This window comes from Prionailurus bengalensis, chromosome F2 (assembly GCF_016509475.1).
Source record: "Prionailurus bengalensis isolate Pbe53 chromosome F2, Fcat_Pben_1.1_paternal_pri, whole genome shotgun sequence".
In the NCBI taxonomy this organism is placed as follows: domain Eukaryota; kingdom Metazoa; phylum Chordata; class Mammalia; order Carnivora; family Felidae; genus Prionailurus; species Prionailurus bengalensis.
The window spans coordinates 76,029,186-76,052,767 of record NC_057353.1 but is presented as its reverse complement, the minus strand read 5'-3'; the positions used below and the strand labels follow the sequence as shown (position 1 = coordinate 76,052,767).

The following is a 23,582-nucleotide window of genomic DNA, read 5'->3' as shown; positions in this document are numbered from 1 at the left end:
AGTGCCCACAAGAGAGGAGGGAGAGAAACAGCGCGTAGAAGAATCCAGCAGCAAGTTCTTAAACAAGCCTTAACCTGTACCAAATAAGTCGGAAACTTTCATACTCCTTAGTAGAGGAGGGGTGTGCAGCAGCTTTTTTCCTTGTTTACATTTTCCTTTACTATTTTGGCTTGGAAAGATAGATTTGTTTTACAGTGAATTTTTTTTAATATTTATTTTTGAGAGAGAGAGAGCGCGCGAACGGGGGAGGAGCAGAGAGAGAGGGAGACACAGAATCCGAAGCAGGCTCCGGGCTCTGAGCTGTCAGCACAGAATCCGACGCAGGGCTCGAGCTCACACATGGAAGATCATGACCTGAGCCAAAGTTGGACGCTCAACCGACTGAGCCACCCGGGCACCCCAAGATAGATTTGTTTTAAATCTGAAAATACATTTATTCCAGAAAGGTACATACATATTTACTTTAATTAGTCAGTGAGCCTGTTTTTTAAGCTCATTTTTTACATTTCCATGCCTGCAGTGAGGGAAATCAGTAGGGTATCATTTGTGTTAGTGCTGGGTACTATGAGATCCCGTTCAATATGCCCATGCAGGATGCAGAGACAATTTTGAAGGAGGAAGAAGTTTGTATCCCAATATGTTTTATAAAGGAGGGTGGTTTTTTTTGAAAATGTTTATTTATTTTGAGAGAGAGCAGGGGAAGGGCAGAGAGGGAGAGAGAGAATCCCAGGCAGGCCCCATGCTCAGCACAGAGTCCAACGCGGGGCTCGATTTCACAACCGTGAGATCATGACCTGAGCAAAAATCAAGAGTTGGACGCCAGACCAACTGAGCCGTACAGATGCTCCAAGAGTGGTTATTCTCATAACAAATAATATCCAATGTGTCCTTACAGCGTCCTTGACTTTCTGTCTTCCGTGTAGCAAGATATAATGGGTAACTTTTTAAAAACCGTCTCACTAAAGGAAGGACTTTAGCAAGCAATTTTGAGTGTTCGCTGCGCTGTGAGTAATTTGCAGATGAGGAGCTATGACGTAAAGATAAATCAGGCATCGTGTTTATGTACTGTTTTATGACCTGCTGGTGAGACCAGAGGGTGAAGAGAAGACTTGGGAATTGAACCCTGCAAACAAGACTGGAAGAGTGCTGGGTTTTGAATAGAGTGAGCAAGCAAAATGAGACAAGAGCAAGGGGGCCGTTTTTAAATGCCAGGGGTGTGCAGCGTTGACCGTGTGCTGTGGGAAATTTGAATGCTTGCACAGACTGGTACCCTTCGTGTCATCTTGTAGTTAGGACACTAGTTTAATGTTAGCAAATTTTTGCTGACGTGCCATTGTAGAAACTTTTAAAATATTTTTTGCACTTCCCTGAAAATTACAGGAGGCAGGTCACGCTAGGAAAAACAACTTCTAGAAGAAATACGATTTTGACTACACCGATTTCCTCTGTACAAACCAGGACGCTGTTCGTGTTTAATGTTATCTAGCCTTGAAATTTCATTTCCCTTCGACAGCATGCCTTTCTGTGTTTGTCAGGCCAAACAACTTCTTGTTTTACTTATTATCTCAGTTCTTGTTCCTCATTGTTACTATTAGTATTAATATTATTATTAGTATTTAATCAGAAAAGAGAAATACTATTTGGGCATTTCAGAAGCCTCAGAAATGCTTGGTTACGTACAGGAGTAAGTTAGTTTTATGACTTTCCCGGTTGCGTCTTCCCAATAGCACCTCCCCCATGCTGACCTTCACCCTTCATGGACTTAGAAGGTTTCTCATTGTTGGGAGAGAACTCCTTGATCTCCGTCCATTTCCCATCTAACTTTCACTTACTGGTTCTTGGCCATCTAGGGCTATATATGTGAAACTCACTCTTCTTACACACGATAACTCTTTCAAGTGTCTGAAAACAACTATTAAATCCTACTTGAACCATCTTTTTGCCACAATAAGGGAAGAAACCCTGATTCTCAAAAGATAAACGCACATGACCCGGTTTACAGACCCTTCTCCATCCACATCGCTCTCATGACAAAGTCTGTTCATCAGCATACCTCTTCAGATATGGTGGCCAGAGCTGAACCGACTGCTTCAGATGTGGTCTGACCATGGCTGAATACAATGAAGCTGTTATCTGGATACTGTACTTCTGTTAAGGCAGCCTGAAATTTGCATTACATTTTTTGGCAGCCACATTACCCTTTGATCATATTGAGGTTCTGGTCAGCTAAAACCCTGTCTCCTTCTCACGTGAGCTGCCCTAAGTCTGATCTTTCTCCTTTATTTGCCAGCTGATGCTTTGAAAGTAAATGCAGACTATGGGGTCTTGCATTACTATAACAGTTTAAATGAATTTGTCTATCAGATTTAATTCCATTTAACTGGCGGGAGATACGAGCTAACGTTTGTGTGCAGCAGAACGGTTTTCGTGGTGCTTTCACGTCGACTTTAATCTTCATAACCACCACCCGAGAATCAAGAGAAAACGACCTTCCACTAAATCAGGAATTGGCAGATAGGGGACTTCGTCACGGGTTTTTTGATTCCAGATCCCATGGTCATCTTATCACTGTTCACTTAGTAAGCATTTAGCATGCCCTTTAATATGGGGCCAGTGCTATGTGGGGCTGGTGCGTCAGCGAGCAAGACAGATTACAGGCTCTGCCCTGTGGTATTCGTGGCCTGGCACATAAATAATTACTGGCGATTACTGAGCACTTTGTGTTGGTTAGGCACTGCGGTAGATAGCGTTATTGTTCAAAGTCTCTGTTGCCCATCTTTACCAGGGTCCTCTCCGTAGGAGGATTATATTTTCCACTACATGGACATCAGGTTGGGGCACTAGGCCTTCCTTGACCAATGAAACATTAGGAGAAGTGACCTGTTGCTTATGTGAGCAGATGTTTCCATCTTGTGGTTCTGGCAGTGGCTCTTATCCCTCTGCCATGGGACCGGTATGCCTTGGCTAGGGCCGGTCCCGGAGTGAGAGAGGCTTCGGACTGGGTCCCAGAGCGATGGAACAGAGCGAAAGCTGATTCATGACAGCCATTGTTAACGTAAGTGAGAAACCCTCGTGTTGTAGGCACTGTGACGTCGGAGTCATTTGTGACACGATAGTACAGCCCAAACAGTGTGATGCTGACGTCACTCGAGGTGATCTCTGAGGACACATAAGGTGCAGGCTTTGTCCTCGAGGAGAATGCAGTTTTGGTGAGTGCGTTAGATGTCCACAGGTTATCAGTAGTTGGGCAAAAGGAGAATACCTATATGGAAAGGTCTGTTAAGTTGGGGCTCTTTGCTGACCTTTGCCTCACCCCTAGGCTGAGTCAGTCAGCATGTTGGAAATCCTACATCTCTGGTCCAGCTACCACTGCCACAACTTCTTCTCATCCAGAATTTGACCAGCATGTTTTCTAAATCCTCATTCAAATCCACCTTTTGTACGAAAATGTTTAAGAGGATGGGCTTCTACAGAAAGTCAGCAGGAACTTCTCTCATCAATGCATCCATCAGCACTCAAGAAGTAACCCAAGAATTTGCCTGGTTGAACCGTTTCTCCAGCATGCGCAGAGAGATGGGGTCCCGGGTTCCATGTCAGTTATGTCTGCGAGCTTTCAGGTTTCCCATTTTCACAGCTGTCTGTACATCTCCCTTTGCGTGGGGATGTTAGCGAGGCAGAGCCCAGCTGGGATTCTGCGAGGAGAAGCTGGGGAATACGTGCCCGGGGTTTGGGGGAGCACTTGAAGCCTTGGAAATAATAATCATGTGAATATGCATGGTTGTGGGCTGTAGTTTTCATCACATTATCAAAGGGAATCATGATTCCCCTGGCAGGTTACCAGCCCCGTTGTGGAGTGAGAATGGAAGTTGAACAGAGATCTGGAAAATGCCCGTATGTAAGGAGCAGGGGAGACAAGAACCCAGAAGGGAAGCTGAGAAGGAATCATTGGAAAGGGTTGAGGACCAGGAGCAAATAAATGTTACAGAAGCCAGCTCCTTATTAGTCATAGTTTTTTAATCTGTTCTGGAATTTTGCATGAATTCTACATCCACCCTCATGGTATTTCTTCATGATTCCTTAGAAGTTACCAAACTTGCAGATACATTTAATGTCTTAGAATACAATTTTTCTTGATCTATAAATACGAATTTAAAGCAATTCCTTCTTCTTTTTCTGTCTCCTTTTTATTTTGGGCTTGAGTTACTTTTTTCTTTCTTCCTTTTTTCCCCTTAATCTTTTTTTACCCTTCCCAGATTAAAGATCATTCTTCTTGTTTAAAAAGGCTGAGTCCAGATGGGAGTGAAGCAGTCCTTTAGGTTGTCTGTTGACAATTGATCCCAAGTAAGGAAGTCGGCCTTTGTTATTTTTTAAGTCTTTTTAAAATTTTTCTTAGCACTTCTAACAAATTTCTACCTTTTTAAAAACAATTTTACTGAGATATAATTGTTACACAGTAAACTGCACATATTGAAAGTGTACAGTTTGGGGCACCTGGGTGGCTCAGTTGGTTAAGTGTCTGACTCTTGATCTCAGCTTGTGTCGTGATCTCCCGGTTCGTGAGATCGAGCCCCACATTGGGCTCCATGCTGACAGTGCAGAGCCTGCTTGAATTCTCTCTCTCTCTCTCTCTCTCTGCCCCTTGCGTGCTCTCTCCCCTCTCTCTCTCTCAAAAAAAAAAAAAAATATATATATATACACACACACACATACACACACACACATATATATAAAAGAAAGTGTACAGTTTAATAAACTTTGACATATATGTATCCTCATAAACCATCATCACTGTCAAGATACTGAACATATCCATCATCCCCAGAAGTCTCTTGGTAATGCCCCCATTACTCCCCAGGCAACCACTGTTTGCATTCATTGGCATGTCCTAGAATAAAGCATATACTCTCTTTTGGTCCAGCTTCTTTCCCCTGCATGATTATTTTGAGATTTATCCATGTTGTAGCATGCATCAGTAGTTTATTCCTTTTTCATTGCTAAGTAGGATACCATTGTATGGGTATATTGTAGTTTGTGTGTTCATTTACCTCTTGATCGACATTGGGTTATTTCCAGTTTTGGGGGTTTACAAATAGAATTGCAGCGAACGTCCACGTAGATGTCTCCGTATGGATGTATGTCCGTATTTTTCTCGGGTAAATACCTAAGAGTGGAGTGGATGAATCAGTCTTATGTTAGGTATAGGGGTGTGTGTGTGTGCACGCGCGTAGAGACAGAGACACTGAAAAATAGGCTCACGCGATTGCTGGCAAGTCTGAAATCTGTAGGACAGGCCAGCAGACTGGAACCTCAGGCAGAAGAGTTGATGTTGCGGTCCTGAGTGCAAAGTCTGTAGCATAGGCTGGCAGGCTGGAAACTCAGGCAGGATTACTGTTCCTGATTTGAGGCAGAATTCCTTCTTCCCCAGGAAACCTCAGTTTTTTGCTTAGAAGGCCTTCAACTGTGATTGAATAGGGCACAGGCACCTTATGAAGGATAATCTCCTTTATTTAACGTCAGTTGATTGGAAATGTCAATCATGTCCACAGAATACGTCCACAGCAACATCTAGACTAGTGTTTGACCAGATAGCTGGGCACAAAACCGAGCCAAGTTGACATAAAATTTAACCTTCACAGCGGCTAAGCGTGTTCTATTTTTTTAATACGGTTATAGAGGATACATATTTTTAAAGGTGAGTTTTTGATTGTTGCTAATTCACTAGTTGTTTGTTTTTAATTTTTTTTTTTCAACTTTTTTTTTTTTTTATTTATTTTGGGACAGAGAGAGACAGAGCATGAACGGGGGAGGGGCAGAGAGAGAGGGAGACACAGAGTCAGAAACAGGCTCCAGGCTCCGAGCCATCAGCCCAGAGCCTGATGCGGGGCTCGAACTCACGGACCGCGAGATCGTGACCTGGCTGAAGTCGGACGCTCAACCGACTGCGCCACCCAGGTGCCCCAGTTGTTTGTTTTTTTTAACTAGCCTTTTCACAATTCTTAAAACAGTTGAATGGCAGTGTTTTCATTCTAGGTTAAGATTACTTTCTTCTTTGTAGACCTATCCTTTTATTTATTGTTTTTTAACTGTTTATTTGTTTTGAGAGAGTGCACACATGCACCAGTGAGTAGGGGAGGGGCAGAGAGAGAGGGAGGGAGAGAGAATCTCAGGCCAACTCTGTGATGTCAGCACAGAGCCCTATGTGGGACTCAGTCTCAGGATCTGTGAGCTCATGGCCTGAGCCGAAATCGAGTCAGATGCTTAACCAACTGAGCCACCCTGGCACCCTTAGACCTATCCTTTTAAAAATAGGAATTATTTTAGGGGCACCTGGGTGGCTCAGTCGGTTGGTTAAGCATCCAGCTTCGGCTCAGGTCATGATCTCACGGTTCATGAGTTCGAGCCCTGCGGTGGGCTCTGTGCTGACAGCTCAGAGCCTGGAGCCTGCTTCTGATTCTGTGTCTCTGTCTCTGCCCCTCCCCCCTGGCTTATGCTCTTTCTGTCTCAAAAATAAATAAGAACATTAAAAAAATAAAATAAAAAATACATAAAAATAGGAATTATTTTAGACACTTCCTACTATCATTACGTAACCTCCCACTTTGCTTATTTGTCAGAATCACATGACAGAAATGGCAGTTTCATTGTAAGAATCTTACCTCATTTGAGTTTCTTTTTAGTATCACAGGATTAAGCCATTCTTACGTAGTTTAGAGATTAAGGATGTAGTGGATTTGGAATGTAGAACCTAGTTAATTGGCAGAGTGGAGGTGCTGATCTCCTTTTAAAAAGGAAAGACAAAGTTTGGGAGAAAAGATACAAGCTCATATCTTAGGAAACATTTTTATGCCATTCTTTGATCAAGTCATTTAACTTTTTTTGAGCCTCAGTTCCTCATCTGTAAAATGGACGAATATCTATTTCATGGAGCCATCATAAAGTAGGATGCTTTGTATAAAGAGCGTGGAATAGTCCTTTCAAACAGAACAGCTCCCATTACTGTATTGCTTTATTTACTTAATGTTTAACGGTATTAGGTTTTTTTTATGAATTTAGAAGAACTTTGTCAATTTCTCCAAAAAAGCCTACAGCCACTGTGCCAGGCTCTAGAATTATAGGAGGAAAAAACATAAGTGAGGTTCCTACTCTTTGAAAGCTTCTGTCTGGCAGGTTATGACAGGAGAGGCAGGCTGTAAACAAGTAAAGGAATAAGCAAACCACGTAATTTCGGGTTGTGATAAGAACTGAGAAGAAAATCAGAGAGATGTGACACAGAATTACTGGGGTGGGGAGTCCCCTTCCAAGAGGCCCGGGTAGGAAAGAGACCTCTTAGAGGAAGTGGTGTTTCAGTAAAGACCCCAGAAGGATTCGAAGGAGCCAGGTGTATGATCTACATGCAAACGTGTCTGGCAGAGAGACGAGCGAGTGCACGGCCTGTAAAATGGGGGAGAGTTGGCGCACTGGGGATGCGGAGAGGAGCCCGGAGATGCCGCTGGAGAACAGGAGAGAAGTCAGGGCAGCCTGCATAGTGCCTGATGGGCCACAGTAAGGAGATTGGATCTTATTCTAAGTGCAGAGGGAAGCCACTGGAGGGTTTTCAGGGAAAAAGCAGCATGATTATTTGATGGAAATGTTCCATGGACCTTTGAAAACATGAACCTAGCTGAGCCAGCTGTGTGCTTTAGCGTGACTGGGATTCCTAGTTGCCCAAGAAACATCGGAGTAAACTACTTATTTCTTTTCTGATATAAAAATCCCAGCCAGATTCTATGAAAGCCAAGTCTGGGTTATCGAAAGCAAATACTATTTTATATCTCTTAACATTTACTAAGATTCCTTGTGCACTTGTATATATTTTCAAAAACAGTATTTTGTGGATTTTTTTTCTTTTTAAGTACGAGTGGCAGTTGACTAGTGTAGCAGGAAAGGGCACATCTTTGGTTTCGTCCGTGGGCATAATTACCATATGGAAACTTTTGGTAAATATTAACAAATCTTTATATAGGATTCCTTCACAGAATCATGGACTTATTGAGCTGAACGGACCTTAAGAATTTTTTAGTCTTAATTCCTTTTATAGAGGAGGCAGCTCAGATCCAGAGAGGCTAAATGGGTCCCATTATGGTAACATAAGAAATAAAATGCACCTGGTTTTTATGATCCCCCAGTTGCAGGATGAGAGATTCTTGAGGCAGAATGTGGAACCAGGGAAAAACTGTGACATCGGTTTGCTTTACACTTGCTGTCTTCTTCTCTGTCGCTTACTTGGTTGACACCTGTACCGTTTCCCACTTACCCCTGAACTGAGGCAACCGAGACGGATCCGACAGGCCCTCCCTTATTATGGGACCAGTTGCCATGCGTGGTACGTGCCACCGTAAGAGGAGCTTAGTGGGCTGTGGGTGTGAGTGGTGAGCGGGTCTGAACGACTCCAAGTGCGGAGTCCGTGTACGTGCAGGTTGGGTGCTTGGCCCCTTCGTAAAGTATACATTACGTGGCCCCAGCCGTGTGGCCTCTTCTGTCCTTTTTGCCCTCCGGCCATAGCTGTGGGCTACACATAAGCCAGTTTGAAGGCCTCGTGTCAGGCAGGCCCTGTCCGACCAGGAAGACTTGACTGGACAGCTCTGCTCTGCTCTGCTCCTGCCCCTGAGGGCACTGAGGCCCCAGCGTGTACCCAGGGACAGATGGACAGACATGAGGAGCCACCGTGATGGCAGCGTGTCTTTCACACAGGAATCCATAGGAACACTCCGTCTCGTTGTGTCCCTCTTCAAGTGATGCAGATTTCATGAATTCTTAATTTTTGAAAAATTCCCAAAGGAAATAGAAACAACCGTTTTTTGTTTATTTTGACCCGTTTACCTTTTTACTGTATTTCATTTGGGAATATGGCCATTCCTAAGAAAACTGGCATATGAAGTTCGTCGTTGAGGTTATAACATGCTCTGAATCTTAAAATAAAGCCGCCAACGTGCATTGAGAGAACAGGTAGATGAAATGGCACTGTGGTAGTTACAGGAGTAACGGTAGTTTCCTTTTAAGTCTTTCCCTTTCAAGAGCTCGTTATCTTCTGTATAACCAAAACATATGCCCTGGGCAGGTATGTTTTATTCTTGCCCTTGGTTCTGTATTATAAAGTCTGATTAAAAAGGGAAGACGCGAACTTTGTGTCTCCCACACAAGAGAATGTGCCTATTTGCAGGGGGTGATTCGTTCGTTCGTTCGTTCGTTGATGAGATCCAGTCCCATACCCCTGAGCCTACCTTCGTGTGAAGAAGAACGTGAGTATCTTTCACCTGCGAGAGGCACCTTCAGACACTGCACGTGTGAGAGTGTGTGTCAAATCAAAGCCTGCAGGTACGACATACGTTGTCAAGAATATTAGATGATGAGTTCCTGATGACTGTACTCTGTGTTCACAGAATATTAGAAAACAACCGGTTTTGACAGTCTAATATAGTAGGTGATCTGGCTTTCTCCCTCCCTTGGGTCACATGAGGCTAAAATGACCCATCTCCATTGTCTCCTGGGCCTTATGAGGAAGAGGTAGAATTCTGGACATATGAACGGAAAAAATTGGACTTAACAGTCTAAACAGTGATCAAACCAACTTGTGTAACTGTTCCACCGCTTCACCCCCCCCCCCTTTATTTTGTGCAGATTGAGGAGCTGAACCATAGAGGCATTTCCTACGAACGATGAATAAGCTGTCTATTGTGAATGATTGTAGCTGGTGTAGAAAACATCTCCAGCTGCACTAACTATAAAACTACCAGCTCTCTGAGGGTGTCGGTAATGGCTGCTGCTCCTTCTCGGTTGACCGTGGAGGCGTGTGGCCTGGGTGAGAACGGGCTCTGCGGCCAGGCTGCGGCACGCAGGGCCCGGTCCGTCAGCTGCCGTGGGGCTCGGGGCCGACTGCTTTCTGTCTCCCCAACTCCTCGTGTACAAAACCGAACAAGACCAGTACCTCGCTGGCGGGGCTGTTACGAGGGTCAGTAAGTTCGTGCACGTGACACCCTAAGAACACGGCCGCAAACACAGTAAGCGCTGGGTGCGTGTGAACAGTTCTCAGTACGGATGCACGGCTGCAGGATGTGTAAGTGGCTGCTTTGATTGGCGAAGTTTTCACGAGGAATTTGGCGTTTGAACTGGGCCTTGAAGGAGAAGCAGGACTCGTAAAAGGGAAATCTAAGGAACTGAGTGTGGGAAAAGCTGTGTGAACAAAGTTGAAAGAGGAGGTAAAGACCCTTCTTCCCTCCTGTTCTCCTTCCATTTATTGCATATTAGCTGTGTGCCTGCTGCTGAGCCCTGTATTTGGCGAACGTTCCGTTGTTTTAATCAGTCCTCACAATAACCCCGCAAGATAGGTGTTTTCAGTTCTCGTTTTACAGATGGGAAAGTAGCCACAGAAAAGTTAAGTCACTTTGCCAGAGTCACAGAGTTAAATGTTGGCCTAGTTCTGTCTGATCGTAAAGCTCTCACATTTCTTTAGTATTGTCCAGTACTTCTTCCTGAGAGCAGACTATCGGAAGAGGATGCCAAAAATTATTTATTTATTTACTTACTTATTTATTTAAAAGGGTGACGGCTCCATGGTTGGAGTTGTAGAGACACGAACAGAATTACGGTATTAGGGATGCGTGTGATCATTTTGTCACAGTCAGAGACTCCGGGTACCGTGTATGCTCGTCATTTCAAAAGATGGAAGAGAACTGTGCGTGCCAGTGCCTGCTGAGCGGTTTTCCCCTGTCATTCTAGCTGCATGAAAGTACTTGTTTTTTCTGAACTGAGAATGACAGTATTTTGGTTGTTAAAGTTTTTATTTTTCTTACTGTGAATTATGCAAATTTCCCCCAATGGCATCCTGATTGACCTCTTCAGTGCTTGTCACACATTTTGGTTGCCTAGAATCGATGGCTCTTTGAATAAGTACCCTTTTCAGTTCCCAACATCAGAGGGGTGTCTTTACCTCTGCTTCCCAGTCTTCAGCTTGTATGGATTCCTGTTTATGGGGTTTGTTTGGAATGCAATTAAGGTGATCTTAATTCTATTACTGTTTATTCCCCCTCCTCAAGCTACTTGACAAGTTTCTTTCTTTTGAAACTTTGAGGGAATTGATAAGTTCGTGCTTATACTTTTTCTTCTCAAGTATCTCACTGGCCTTGACTTAAATTTTTAATTGTTCTGTCTCCCATGTACTCCTGCCTTCCACTAAGTAGCCGACAGTTGGTTTTCCCCTCTTTTATTTTTAATGCCTTTTTTCTTTTTTTCAACTATAAAACTCCCCAGTCCAGAAGATGGAACCAACAACTCAGGTGCTGGCCTTTATGAAACTAGAATAAGACCTAAATGAACTAGTACCTTCCCCTAGAATGTATCCTTGCCTCTGCTTTTAAGAGAAAAAGAACATTATATGGTGACAAGCAAATGCCAGAGATTAAAACAAAACAAAACAAAAAAAATTCGGGATTTGTCAACAAGCTATTAACACCTGCTATGCAGACTGTGAGAAACTATGAAGATTTCTACCTTTAAGTAAATCTCATATCTGTACTTTCTTTTTTTAATCATCCTCTTCATCATGAGGCAGGTCTTCATGATCTGACTACTGCAACAGCCTTATCCTCATCAGTTGCTTATCCTTGCCACCTCCCTGCTCCTGCCTTTCAGATCATCATCTATTTTACCAGCAGTCTGATCTTTACTCAGGGATCTAATCTTATTTTGTGTCTTAAAAATCATCAGCAGTTCTTGTAAATTCCTTTCACCACCTCATCCGACCTGTAGCTTCCTTTAGATTGTAATTTCTATCAGAATAGGTACCTTACCAGCTTTATCCACCACTCTCGCCCCACACCTGGATCAGTGCCTAAAGCAGTTATTCTTTCCGTAAATAGTCGAGGCCAGGGCTTCCCCAAAGATGTGCCTCTCATAGGTTACTGGTTTGTTGAGAAGTACTGGTGGGTGTTCTCCACTTTTGTGATGGCCAAGTGGGGCAGCCTGGCCCACCCGGGGCTCCACTGAGAGTAGACGGAGTCTGACATCTCTGCGTGATGATCGGGCCGTGCTGAGCACAGGCTAGAAGGCGGACCACACCCTGCCTATCTGCTTTAGCAGCCCACTTCAGAGCGTGCCCCTGCCCCCTGCAGGTGGGGGGGGGGGGCACAGAACGCCAGAGAATCTGTGTTCCTGACGCCCGAGGAGCCGTCACGGCCGATGTGGTGTTAGTAGTCAGCAATGGGAGGAGGACACGATAGAGGCCAGCCAGGGCCTCCCAGCTTGCCACACAAGTCTCCAGCCTGCCTTTGCGTTCTTTGGAGACTTTTGGTGCACTCGTGGCTGCCATTCCCATCCAGTGATGTTCAAGTTAGCTGTGGGGTGAGCAGTCCAGCTCCATAGGTTCACCTGCAAGTGATTTTTAACTCACAGATGCACATTGATCTGAACTTGATACAAGAATGTTCCGATTGCTTTGAGACCTGTTCACGTATCACAAGGATTTTTGATGAGTACTTGCCAATGAAAAAGAAGACCTTTTGGATCTTTAAATACAATGTAATTTTAACTAACGCAACTGTTTGAATGACTAAGAGAACTGGGTTTTGTTTTTGTTTTTGTTTTTGTTTTTGCATTTGAGCAGATAAAGTATAGTTTGGTTATGGCTTAATTTGCACAGTAATTCTTAAAGTGCTGTTTAAATTAACATTTTAAATAAGATTTTCTTAACCGAAAAGTAAGAAAGAATAGTGTTTCTAATATTTTTTAAAACTGTTTATGTATTTTTGAGAGAGGGAGAGGGAGAGAGTGAGCAGGGGAGGAGCAGGTAAAGGAGGAGACAGGTTCCCAGGCAGGCTCCACGCTCTGAGTGAAGAGCTCGAGCTCCTGAACCATGAGATCCTGACCTGAGTTGAAATCAAGAGTTAGACGCTTCACAGACTGAGCCACCCAGGTGCCCCAATAGTGTTTCTAATGTCGTTGTCGTTATATCATCACTTATAGATGAGCCCAGTTAGCCTATCTGGTGTGGAGGAAGCCAGTGGTTTGGTTTGCTTTGTTTGCTTGCCCGAGTTTTGCTTTGTTTTTTGCCCGAGTTAGTTAATGCCATGTCAAGTAGAATCCTGTAGAACTCTTGTGTTCACACAGATGAACACCCTCGCGGGTGTCAGCTCTTTCAGATGCAGACTTTTGCTTTCAGGGGGCAGGTCTCCAAGAAAGTGTGAGTACAAACCTGTAAACACTATTACTATCATGTAGCGCTTTATTTTTCCAGTATAGTATGCTTTTATACTCACGTAATTTTCTTTACTTAATCTTCACAATCACTCTGAAAATTGCTTGTAATTCCATTATAGGGTTTTCTTATTTTCCAGATTAGGAAACTGATTCTGAGTAGTTAAGTGACTTACTCAAGGTCACACAGCTAGTGTGTCAGCTGAAGTGCAAGGATTTGTTTGAACAGACGTGATCCCTCTGAGGAGACTATGTAATAAGCAGACTTTGCGAAAGGCAGTAGGAGAGTCATTTACACCTCTTATCTTTAGAAGAGGATTCTTTTTCTCAAGTACAGTATTAAGTAGAGTTCCTGCTTTTGAAAACAGTGTTTCGAATTAGATGTAAATGGATAACTTCTGGAGGTTAAAATAGCTTGTTTCTACGTATGTAGTGTATACTTTGCTTGTTTTTATGAAGATTTGTGAACAGAAGAGTGGAAGTGGCAGAGCTGGTGGTAAGAAGGGCAGCTCAGCTACTGAAAAGTGCACTGCCACAGCTGGAAGTCAGTGTGTCAAAAATGGCAAACCTTGAGTCACAGCGTACGTGCGTTTGGTTGTGAATAAAAGAACAGAATTAAAGAACATTTATAAAGTACGGGTTATATGTTATGACTGAAGATGGTGTCTATAGAAGGTATTTTGTAATCGATTTTCTTGTAGCGTGCTTCTCTATCCCGCTTACGCACGGTTCTTTTTCAGCTGCCTTCAAGACTACGTCGCGTACAAGTGTGTGGCACTTGACAGGGTCACCTCCTAACCCTGAAGAAAAGTGTCTATGTGTTATGTGTCTGAGTTAAATAGAGTAGCTCTGATACAAGTGTCGTTCTTGTGATCAGCCTCCAAGAAGATTAAACTGAGAGGGGTGCCTGGGTGGCTCAGTCGGTTAAGCGTCCGACTTCAGCTTAGGTTATGATCTCGTGGTTCGTGAGTTCGAGCCCCGCGTCAGGGTCTCTACTGTCAGCACAGAGCCAGCTTCAGATACCCTGTCCCTCCCCAACCCCTCCGCCTCTCCCCCCCTTGCTTGCTCTCAAAAGTAAATAAGCATTAACAACAATAACAAAGGCTTAAACTGAGAACAGAGAGGGAAATTGAAGGCGGGAGTTGGTAGTAACTAGTTCACGGCCACTTAATGTGCAGCATCCTCGTTAGTCAAGCATCCTGTGCCTACCTCGGCATGAAATAATTATTTTTCTAATTTAAATCTGCAAATTTTCAATTGTAGAACAGCTTGAATAGTCTTTGTTGTAAATCGTCACTGGATTTTTTTTTAAGTATTTGTCTTCAGAAACAAAGAAGGTCATCTTGTATCCATAGAGACCACATGCACTTTCCTCATTATTTCTATATTCTATAATGGAGAAGAGTTATTTATAACATTTAAACAAACAAAAACTGTTAAGAGCAACCTTTAGATATTATCACAGGGTAGATACCAGTAACCATTGCTCCAGAAAAACCCAAACTCCAAAAATTGATAGTAGAGAATTAGCACGTTTGTGTATATTGGTGTTTTCAATAGTTATCCTAAAGGGTGTGTGTGTGTGTGTGTGTGTGTCTGTGTATGTATGTATGTATGTACACATGCTTATTTTAGACTCAAGCAAGTCTGGTTTTGATGGAATGCAGATTTCCTGTCTTCCTTCTCTCTTTCAGGTAAGTAGTGTGGAAAACAAAATGGTTTCGATGTATTGCTTTATGAACAAAGCCAAGCTCATGAGGTTGTTCCTCTAATTTTCTACTTCGCTTTGTTCATTTCCGTGGACTGTCCATCCCTAACCTAAATCTAATGGGGATAGGGAAGAACATTAGACTCTTGGTGTGATGTCCTGCCAAGTAAAACCCTCTGTATTCGCGGTCTACATTAGGACACTTCCTTTAATGAAGGCAGTCACTTTTCATAACAGTATTGGGGCAACAGGTGCAAATTGAGACTGGTTTGGATGGATGGATGGTCACTCTGATTATTAGGATTGTCCTTCTGCTGTGTTTCTTACTGATTTTGAAACTCCAGGTTTACAGAGAGAAACACTCATTTTTGCGTGTCTTAAGTAGAAACATAGATCTTCATGTAGGGGAACTGGGTGTAATATATTTAATTTTGCACGTTTGCCCAGTTAACTTTTTAATGTGCATCTGCTTTGTTAATTAGTCCGTTTGGGAAGAGTTGCAGCTGATTCTCTTGCTAACTAGTTGATAACATTAACCTTATTATTTTCTAAAATGTCACAGATGTCATTCAGCGCTAAAGAGCCTGTAAATCATTAGATAAAGAAGGTGACAGGCCACATGCGTGTCTATTCCTTCTGTGCATTTGCTCTTCAGAAAGCCTGTTGTTGTAAACATCCCCGACTGGAAGCTGTAAGACACAGCAAAGCTTTCAGTCAGATGTTTGCTGCTACCGGCTGTTCACAGGCATCATTTGGTCTCATTGTACCTAAGAAGTGGAATTGACGAGGCTGGCGAATGCATGGGAAACACCAGAAATGTTTCGATTCCTCCATTTACCGCTGTCTGGGAGGCCGCCCGTGTTGTGACAGAGGTCAGTGTGGGCTGTGGTCCTGATGACCGGACACCCTGCAGCACAGCAGGCCCAGGCTTGCCTGAGCCAGGCTGCTGCTGGGCCAGAGAGGACTTAGGGGAAAACTTTGTTTTCGCTGGGGGTCGTTAGGTTTGTTTTTGCCCTATCCGTGAACTTCTGGTCCTTATGGCCTTTCCAGGTGGGCTGGAGTTTAACTTCCCAGCAGCTCAGGAGACTGATCTCCTCCCTTAGAAATTCTGCAGATTGGATGTATCAGGACCACCCCCCAGCGACATACAACCTAGAAGTTTCAGTTTCTCTGTACTGAAGAGGTGTTACGTGCGTGAACTTGGTCTCCCTCTTCTCCCACCAACTGCCTGCGCTCCTCACCCTGCGTGATGTCACAGCTCCTGTCCGAACACTGCTGTCGGAAGTGTGCGTGACTGCAGACCACGGAGCCTGTGCACAGCGTTTACCAGTGGTTAGAAGTGTTTCCAGGTTCTCGCGTGCCTTTTCCTCACCCGAGTATGGATGGATGCCGTGTGAGCAGGTGCGCTCTCTATGTGTTGTGTTTCCCCACAGGGCTGAATGTTACAGAGCTTTTCTCACAGAAGGCATTCATTGTGACTAATCGATCATGTATAATTTTATAGCAGCTTTTTTTCCGAGTTCTAAATATATGATTTCTTATTTTTATCTGTCCTTTAGATCCTGGGAAACAGGTGTTGTATTGAAATTTTTCTCTTCAATAAAGCATTGGTATTTTTTCCTACTTATTATTTATTACTGCTGACCATCATACCGTGTTAGGTTCAGTACATAATTAAACCAAAAGATAAAGTTCTTGCTAATCTCATTTTAAATGCATGTCTTTTTTTGTTCGTGTGGCAAGCTTTCTGAGGGCAGGGACACACTCGATAGAACTCTGTTTTCCCGCCATCGAGTAACGCACCTTGCATGTATAGGATTCTAATAACAATCTTATATTATTGCAGAACTATCTGCTGTTTCTTATGTTTTTAATGCAGATGAGCAAATGAAAGTTTGGGTCAAAATGCAGCTATTACAGATGTATCCATACTACAGCATTTATTTTTAAAGGCTTCTTTGTTAGAGTGGTGGTTTACCAGACTTATTTGGTCAGGCGCGGAGGGAGGGAGGGTAGTTCGCTGCTTCAGACCCAAGTAGCCTGGCAACTTGTAAGTATAATTTTCCAGCTTGACAATTAGCATGCATCAGGCGTCCCCACTGAACTCTTCATGAAGCAGGTTTATTGCATATTCCATGACTCTCCATTTTAGTGCGTTGAGAGCCTTAGATTCCAGATAGCTGCAAGTGGATAGGACCATTTCTGAGAGCCCTAGAAGTGCTCCCTGGCAAAGGCAGAAAGAGTTTTCTGGTAACAGGAGTATTTTGTTAAAGCAGGTGACATTGTTTAATTGCTATGAAAAAGTTGGTTATTGCTTTCAGATTCAGCAAGATGGATAGAAACTGCCTGCTTTAATCATTTGCACGGCTCCATTTGGCAGGTTTTTCAAAATGATAGCCCAAATCCAAGCTAAAAGGGGGGCAGAGTTGTTCTACTCTTCCCAGCTAGTCGAGTTATCCCGTGATGCTGCAGGATTAATGATACAATCAGCGTTACATAACATTTGTTCTATATTATTCTGCCCTAATGAGGTGGATCAGAGACCATGTCAGTTTTAATCCTGGACGCCCTTGCTTCAGTGTACGTGCGTGCAGCCTTTTAGTCATTTGCAGATGACTTCTTCGTGTTTTAATTTTGAAGACCCACAAACTCCCATTGGCCTGCAACTTTAGCAGTTATTTAGAACAAATGCCTTAAGATGTTAAATTGTCAGTATTTTCCGGTAAACCTGCAACAACTTGTTTCCCTAGCTTTTAATTTAGTTTTTTGGGGAGAAGTGTGTGGTCATTATTGACAGGTCTTAGCACAGAAACTACTACTTAAGATTTTTGATCAAATTAATATTAAAAGCAAAACATTGGTAGTTACGGAACACCATTCTGAAAATGACAGGGTTTTTTTTCCTTAGTCTGTTTTATTAGGGATTACTTTGTTAAGCAAACAAGCTAAACTACTGAATTGTGTCAAGTTCATTTCCGATTAGATAGGCTTGTGTACAAATTTTCTTGGTTAACAACACATTAGTGGATGGGTCCTCACTGGTCTCTGTATCTGAGTTCGTTCCACACAGAGTCAGAGGCTTGGGGTGGCCCAGCAGTGAATGGTAGACTTTAATTCCCAACATGCCTTCTTCCTTGCATGGAGCACATTCCAAATCTGGCTCCTTTTCACCCCTCTGACAAAAACTTCAGTGAGTGAATGTGCTTCTCAGGCTGTATGTATTCAGGAATTTTTTTTTTTTTAAGTTTGAATATCAGTCTGAGCTTAATTACTTTTTAAAATGATGCCGTTTCAGATTGTCTCTGTCACAGTTTCCTAAGCTTAGTTAATTATGTGTGGACATATGATACATGTTTTGACGTTGGCTTTTTTCTTATCTGTAGCATGTTACAGACTTCCAAATAATTGCCGTTCCCTGCTGTTTCTGCTTTGACTTTGCAACATATTTGGTGAAACAATTAGTCTACTGGTTTTCAAATATTAGTGTGTATCAAAATTACTTAGAGTGCTTATTAAAAGCACAGATTGCTGGGCCCTTCAAGAGCTTCTGGCGCAGGAGGTCTGGGGTGTGGCTTGAGAATGTGCATTTTCCCCCTAAATTCCCAGGTGCTACAGACACTGCTGTTCTGGCTCCATACTTTCAGAGCCATGGGGCTCATCTTAACATTCTTTTCCCTGTTTCGTATTTGCCCATTGAGTGACTGAGTAAAAAAAAAAAAAAAAAAAAAATGAAATCCCCAACTTAAAAATCTGTAGTAATCCAAAAATTTGATTATTTTTTTAAACAGGTTTGTTAGAAACCTGAGGCCCATTTTTCTCCCAGAGAAAGTATCATGTTAATTGCCCAGCCCAAGAAATGCTATTTGAATATATTTGCAAAGAAAAGCAGAAGAAAAAAAAAATACTGTTGCAGTAGGAGTAGTTGCAACAGAAAAACAATACTCCTAGAGGGGAAGAAGAAAGGCGTGTGTGTGTGTGTGTGTGTGTGTGTGTGTGTGTGTGTGTGTGTGTGTGTTTAATCTTGAGACTTGATACTTGTTGAAAAGTAGCCCGAAGGGGACAAGAGGCCAGGCCAGGTAGAGACTCAGGAGGTTCCAAAACATCCTCGGATGCCTGTAAAATTCCAAGGATTTTTAGTTTGCCTGCAGTGGCTCTTAAATTTCATTTTACTTCCAAATTTGAGGATTTCTTCCTCTTTAATGCAAGTGTATCGGTAAGGCCACTTTAATGCTCAGTAGAGATGTTTGCAGTAATAGGAGTTTAATCAGAGGAATGCAGGGAGAGGAGAAGCGATTTCCGTGGGCAACTCCACAGCAGTTGGGACAGCGCAAGGTGGAGAGATGCGAGAGTGTGGGAGAGATGTTCCTGCGGTGAAAGTATCTGAATTGCGAACGTGGGGGAGATGCAGAGAGGCAAGGGAGAGGAAGAGAAATGAGGACGAGAAAGGCCACCAGTGAGCTTGGGACTCCTCGGAGGTGTTTTATTAATTTTGTCTTTTGCCCCAAATGGGACTCTTCTTCATGAGAAAGAATGGGTGATTGATGCATCGTACTGGCCATCAAATGGGTTCCCATAAGTGCAAGTTCACTTGTTTTGAAGAGAGGGATATAGGAAGATGAGAGGCTGTAAAATCAGCCACATTTAGATCTGGAACATTCACAGGATGTCTGCATACATTGCCATAAATTATTTCAGTGTAAGGAATATCACTTCTGCCTTGTCCCTTGGATTCTAAACTTCGTCTCAAAATACCTTCCGACTGTTGCCTCATTTATGTGGATCACTGTACCAATTCTTTTTTTCAACAGATTCTACAAAATTGTCTTTTTAAAACATATAATAAGTCATCATATTTACTTAAATATAAATTTGAGGGTCAGGTAAAGGGCCAATGTAAACACAGTAAAGGGTTTCATAAACCAAGTTGTAGTTCATGTAAACATCCTACACTCAGCTGTAATACACGGATTGGCTGGGAGGTGGATGTTTACTTCAGCTGACTTGGAATATCAACCATTAACGTTGATGTCGGATTTGGCAAGAACAGTACAGAGAGGCTTGATTTTCTTTTTTTTTTTTTTTAGTGTAATTACTATAAATTTAAATTACTGTCATGTCTTTTAATTTTGTGCTGTTATATCTCTAACATGACATAAGACTCTAGGTAAAAGGACAAAAAAAATGTCCTCGTGTGGTAGTTGGGGTCAGATCTGTAGGTGTTGCAGTGTGCTTTAACAAACATGGCCTTGACATCAGACATTTGTAGCCATCTGGGCTGTACCAGTGAATTTGCTAGGTGATTGGGAGGAGGGAAAGGCACTGTTTCACACCTCGGTGCTTTTCTCATCTGCAAAATAGGTACGGCATCCACTTCACAGGACCATTTGTTGTAAGGATTGATCTAGATGACGGGTGTAAAGTGGTTCATTAGGACAGTGCCTGTCACATTAAGCACTGAATAATTGCTAAGATGTTAGCTGTTATTAATGCTAGCTACAGTGCTCGTAATAGTACATAGCACATTTTAGGTGTTCGATAAGTAATTGCTGTTATGTCTAATTAGACATAACTCGTTTTTATTTTAGCAGCAACGATGACACCAACTTTCTGGTTTAATGGAAATGGTTCGCATCTTTGACAAGACTGTAATTTAGTGGTACAGAGTTTTGAAGCCCACCCTCCTGAACTGTTCTAGGCCTGCCGCCGGCCAGCTGTGCCACCGCGCCGAGGTTAAGACTGTCCCCGTGCCCCGCCTGCGGCAGTCTGCTTTATCGGGGTTATAGCGGTACCTACCTACTGGGACTGTTACACCAAATGAGTTAATACCAGGAGAGTGTTAGAGCAATTCCTGGTACTCGCTGAGCTCTTCGTTAAGTGGTAGCCGTTACTATTACTTTAAAAATATGTCTGTTATCTGTTATTTTCCCCAGAGTATAATTGTGTCATACATTTCAAATAATTTAAAGATCAGCTAATACCTAATAATTAGTTCTAAGTATGTATTGCTTGGTTTAAATGATACTTTTACATTTCATGCTTCTATTGAAAATACTTAAAATTTTCTGTAGCTTTGTTTTTCAATTCCAGGAAGTTTTCATTTCTTGGTAAGTTAAAAAAAACAAACAACAACCCCAAAACCAAAATTGCTTGAGAAGTACACATTATTCTCTAGCAGCTTGGCCGGTGTCTGTAAACCCTTGTCTTTGCCTAAATCCTGAGTTAGAATCCACATTGGATGCTTTTCCTATGGACTGTATCTACCTGTCATGAGAAATTCACAATTAAATAAAAATGTGAAATTAAAGCATGGAACCTATTGAAAAGATGAGTGCTGTTTGTCCAGTTACATTTTATTCAAAATAATAGGGTGATTTTTCATTATTTGTTACTGAGAGCTATTATGTACTTGGATACAAAACCTGTATTTCAGTGAGTGCTACATGTTCCTTTGAAACTTGGCAAATGCTTCAATTATAACTTACAATCAGGTAAAACCTTGCAGTGTGTTATGGAAGCATTGTCTAATCTAAAGGTAGTTTTATAAAATGTGATTTTCAAGTAAGGTGTATTTGGGAGTTCTCCATCAATTCACCTTTGAACCTCAGGGACTAAAATACAGATTTTTTCTTTTATATGCTCGGATATTAAACAATATGTAGCATGTCGTGTGGTTTAGGCTGTGCTTTTTAATTCATTGTTTTGTTCTCTTTGTTTAATGGTCATGTGTTTGCCTGTGAGTATCACCTGCCTTCCTGACTATATAACAGAGCCTCTGCTCATGTGGGCTGCCAGCTGTGTCCCATGTTGTCACTTAGAAAAAACTCTGTGTGAAAGATGAGTTACACTTAAGATTTGAGGGTGTATCTTGTTTTACTTAATGAAGTGAAACATTCTAAGTTGCACTGAGCTGTCCTCCACCCTTACAGGAAAATACATGCTGTGATTTCTTTAAATACTATGTATTTATTAGAAATGTAATATAAATTCTATTGTGATGAATATGTGCTTTTAAGTATGAAACATCACAGCATCTGGATAAATGTGAAAATGTCCCCATTTCTTCCCCTTTTTAACAGTTGCTATTTATTATTTAATTGATGGATAGGGAATATAATACAGAGGTGGATTTGAATATGACCTGACATTAAACTTGGACCATTTTCTGTCCAGTTTGAAGATTTGGTCCATCTCCTCATAATTATTTGCTAAGCAGTTGGCATCAATTATTTAACTTTGATTTCATTGTGTCTTTCCTTATCTCACTGATTCCCAGTAGTAGAAATGTAGGGTTCTGAGCCAATAATGTCTCCTATCGACTTCAGTAATCAAGAAATGACAGTTAAAATGCAGAATCTGTGATATATGAGAGCTTTCCTTTAAGTTCTGTTTAAAAAGTGATTTTACTTTTTGATAAAGGTCAAACTGTTATTCAGTACAAAATCTTACGCAAAATGATAGTAACCAACTGTATAATTTCTTCATTGTTAAAGCATACTGAGATTTTTTTTTTTACACTAGAAATACGCTAGTAACAAAATCTGGATTACATGAAAGGTAGGTTTTGTTAATAACTTTTAATTCTTCATAAAACTGCCATTACATTATGAAACCAGTTTCACATTTAGGATTTTTATGAGTATATAAATTAGGATTACTTTTTTATATTACTTTTAACTTCCTTTAATTTTATGGAACAGAACCAGTCCCAAGGGTATTTTTATAATGTAATACACATTATTTCTATGAGACCAAGTAAAACTGTTCCACGAATCAAAATCTTAGCCGTAGAACCTGTTCAACTACTTAACTGTCTTGGGACTAACCAGATGTAATTATAACTGGCTTAAAAGTTCTGACCTTTTCCTTGCTTATTTCAAAGTGATTCTTTAAAGACTATGAAGCTGTGTTCAGTATTTGTCCATGTAAAAATATTTAAAGACAGGGTTTGAGCTGTTGGTTTTGTTTTTTAAAAGTAGTTTAAGGAAGTTCCTTTGCTACTTGTTCTCCATGCAAATTTTATAAAAGTCCAAATTCCCCGGGGGGGGGAGAAAAGATCTTCATAAGGTTTCTTTGAAAAAGTATAAAAGGTTCCTAAAGGTAAACGTTAGCCTTCATTTTGACCTTATAAATTCTCCTTATTCTGTAGCTTATCTGTGAAAATTTTTGTTTTGGGTATCCAATTTGTATTGAACAGTCATTTGCTTAAAATTCTCTCTTGCACATAGTCAGTAGCACAGGAAGATTCCATATTAGCCAGAATACTGCATTACTGTTAGGTGAGGTTGTCAGTATGAATGAGAAATAGAGTTTGGGAACTGGGTGTTGGCAGATCTTTTGTTTTCAGATAATTTTCTAAATGTTTGGCCATTCATTCTGTCTATTTAGAGTAAAATGTGCAGGTGCCCCTTCGCTGTCTTCACACTCAGGTGGCACACCTTCCTCTGTTACACTCTAGGTTGTGAGCAGTGCACGGCCTTCCAAATTCTTTCCGTGTTTTTACACACATACACCCTACGGGCGTGGGTGAGGCTTCTGACATCATGGAATCCTACTGTTGGTAGTATGTGCCTTTTTTTCCTGCATTTAAGAGAACTTTTCGCATCTCTGCGTCACTAGTTTTTTAGTTCCATATATAAATGTGCCGTAA

The 23,582-nt window shown here is 41.9% G+C and overlaps 1 long non-coding RNA gene across 1 annotated transcript in view; it reads left to right on the top strand.

The window, feature by feature from the left end:
* The window catches only part of LOC122495842, a 30,742-nt gene extending 8,905 nt beyond the window's left edge, over positions 1-21,837 (top strand). The window contains exon 3 of the long non-coding RNA XR_006300626.1: positions 20,524-21,837. This is a non-coding gene — a long non-coding RNA (uncharacterized LOC122495842). The remainder of the gene's footprint in view (positions 1-20,523) is intronic.
* Positions 21,838-23,582: the final 1,745 nt, after the last annotated feature.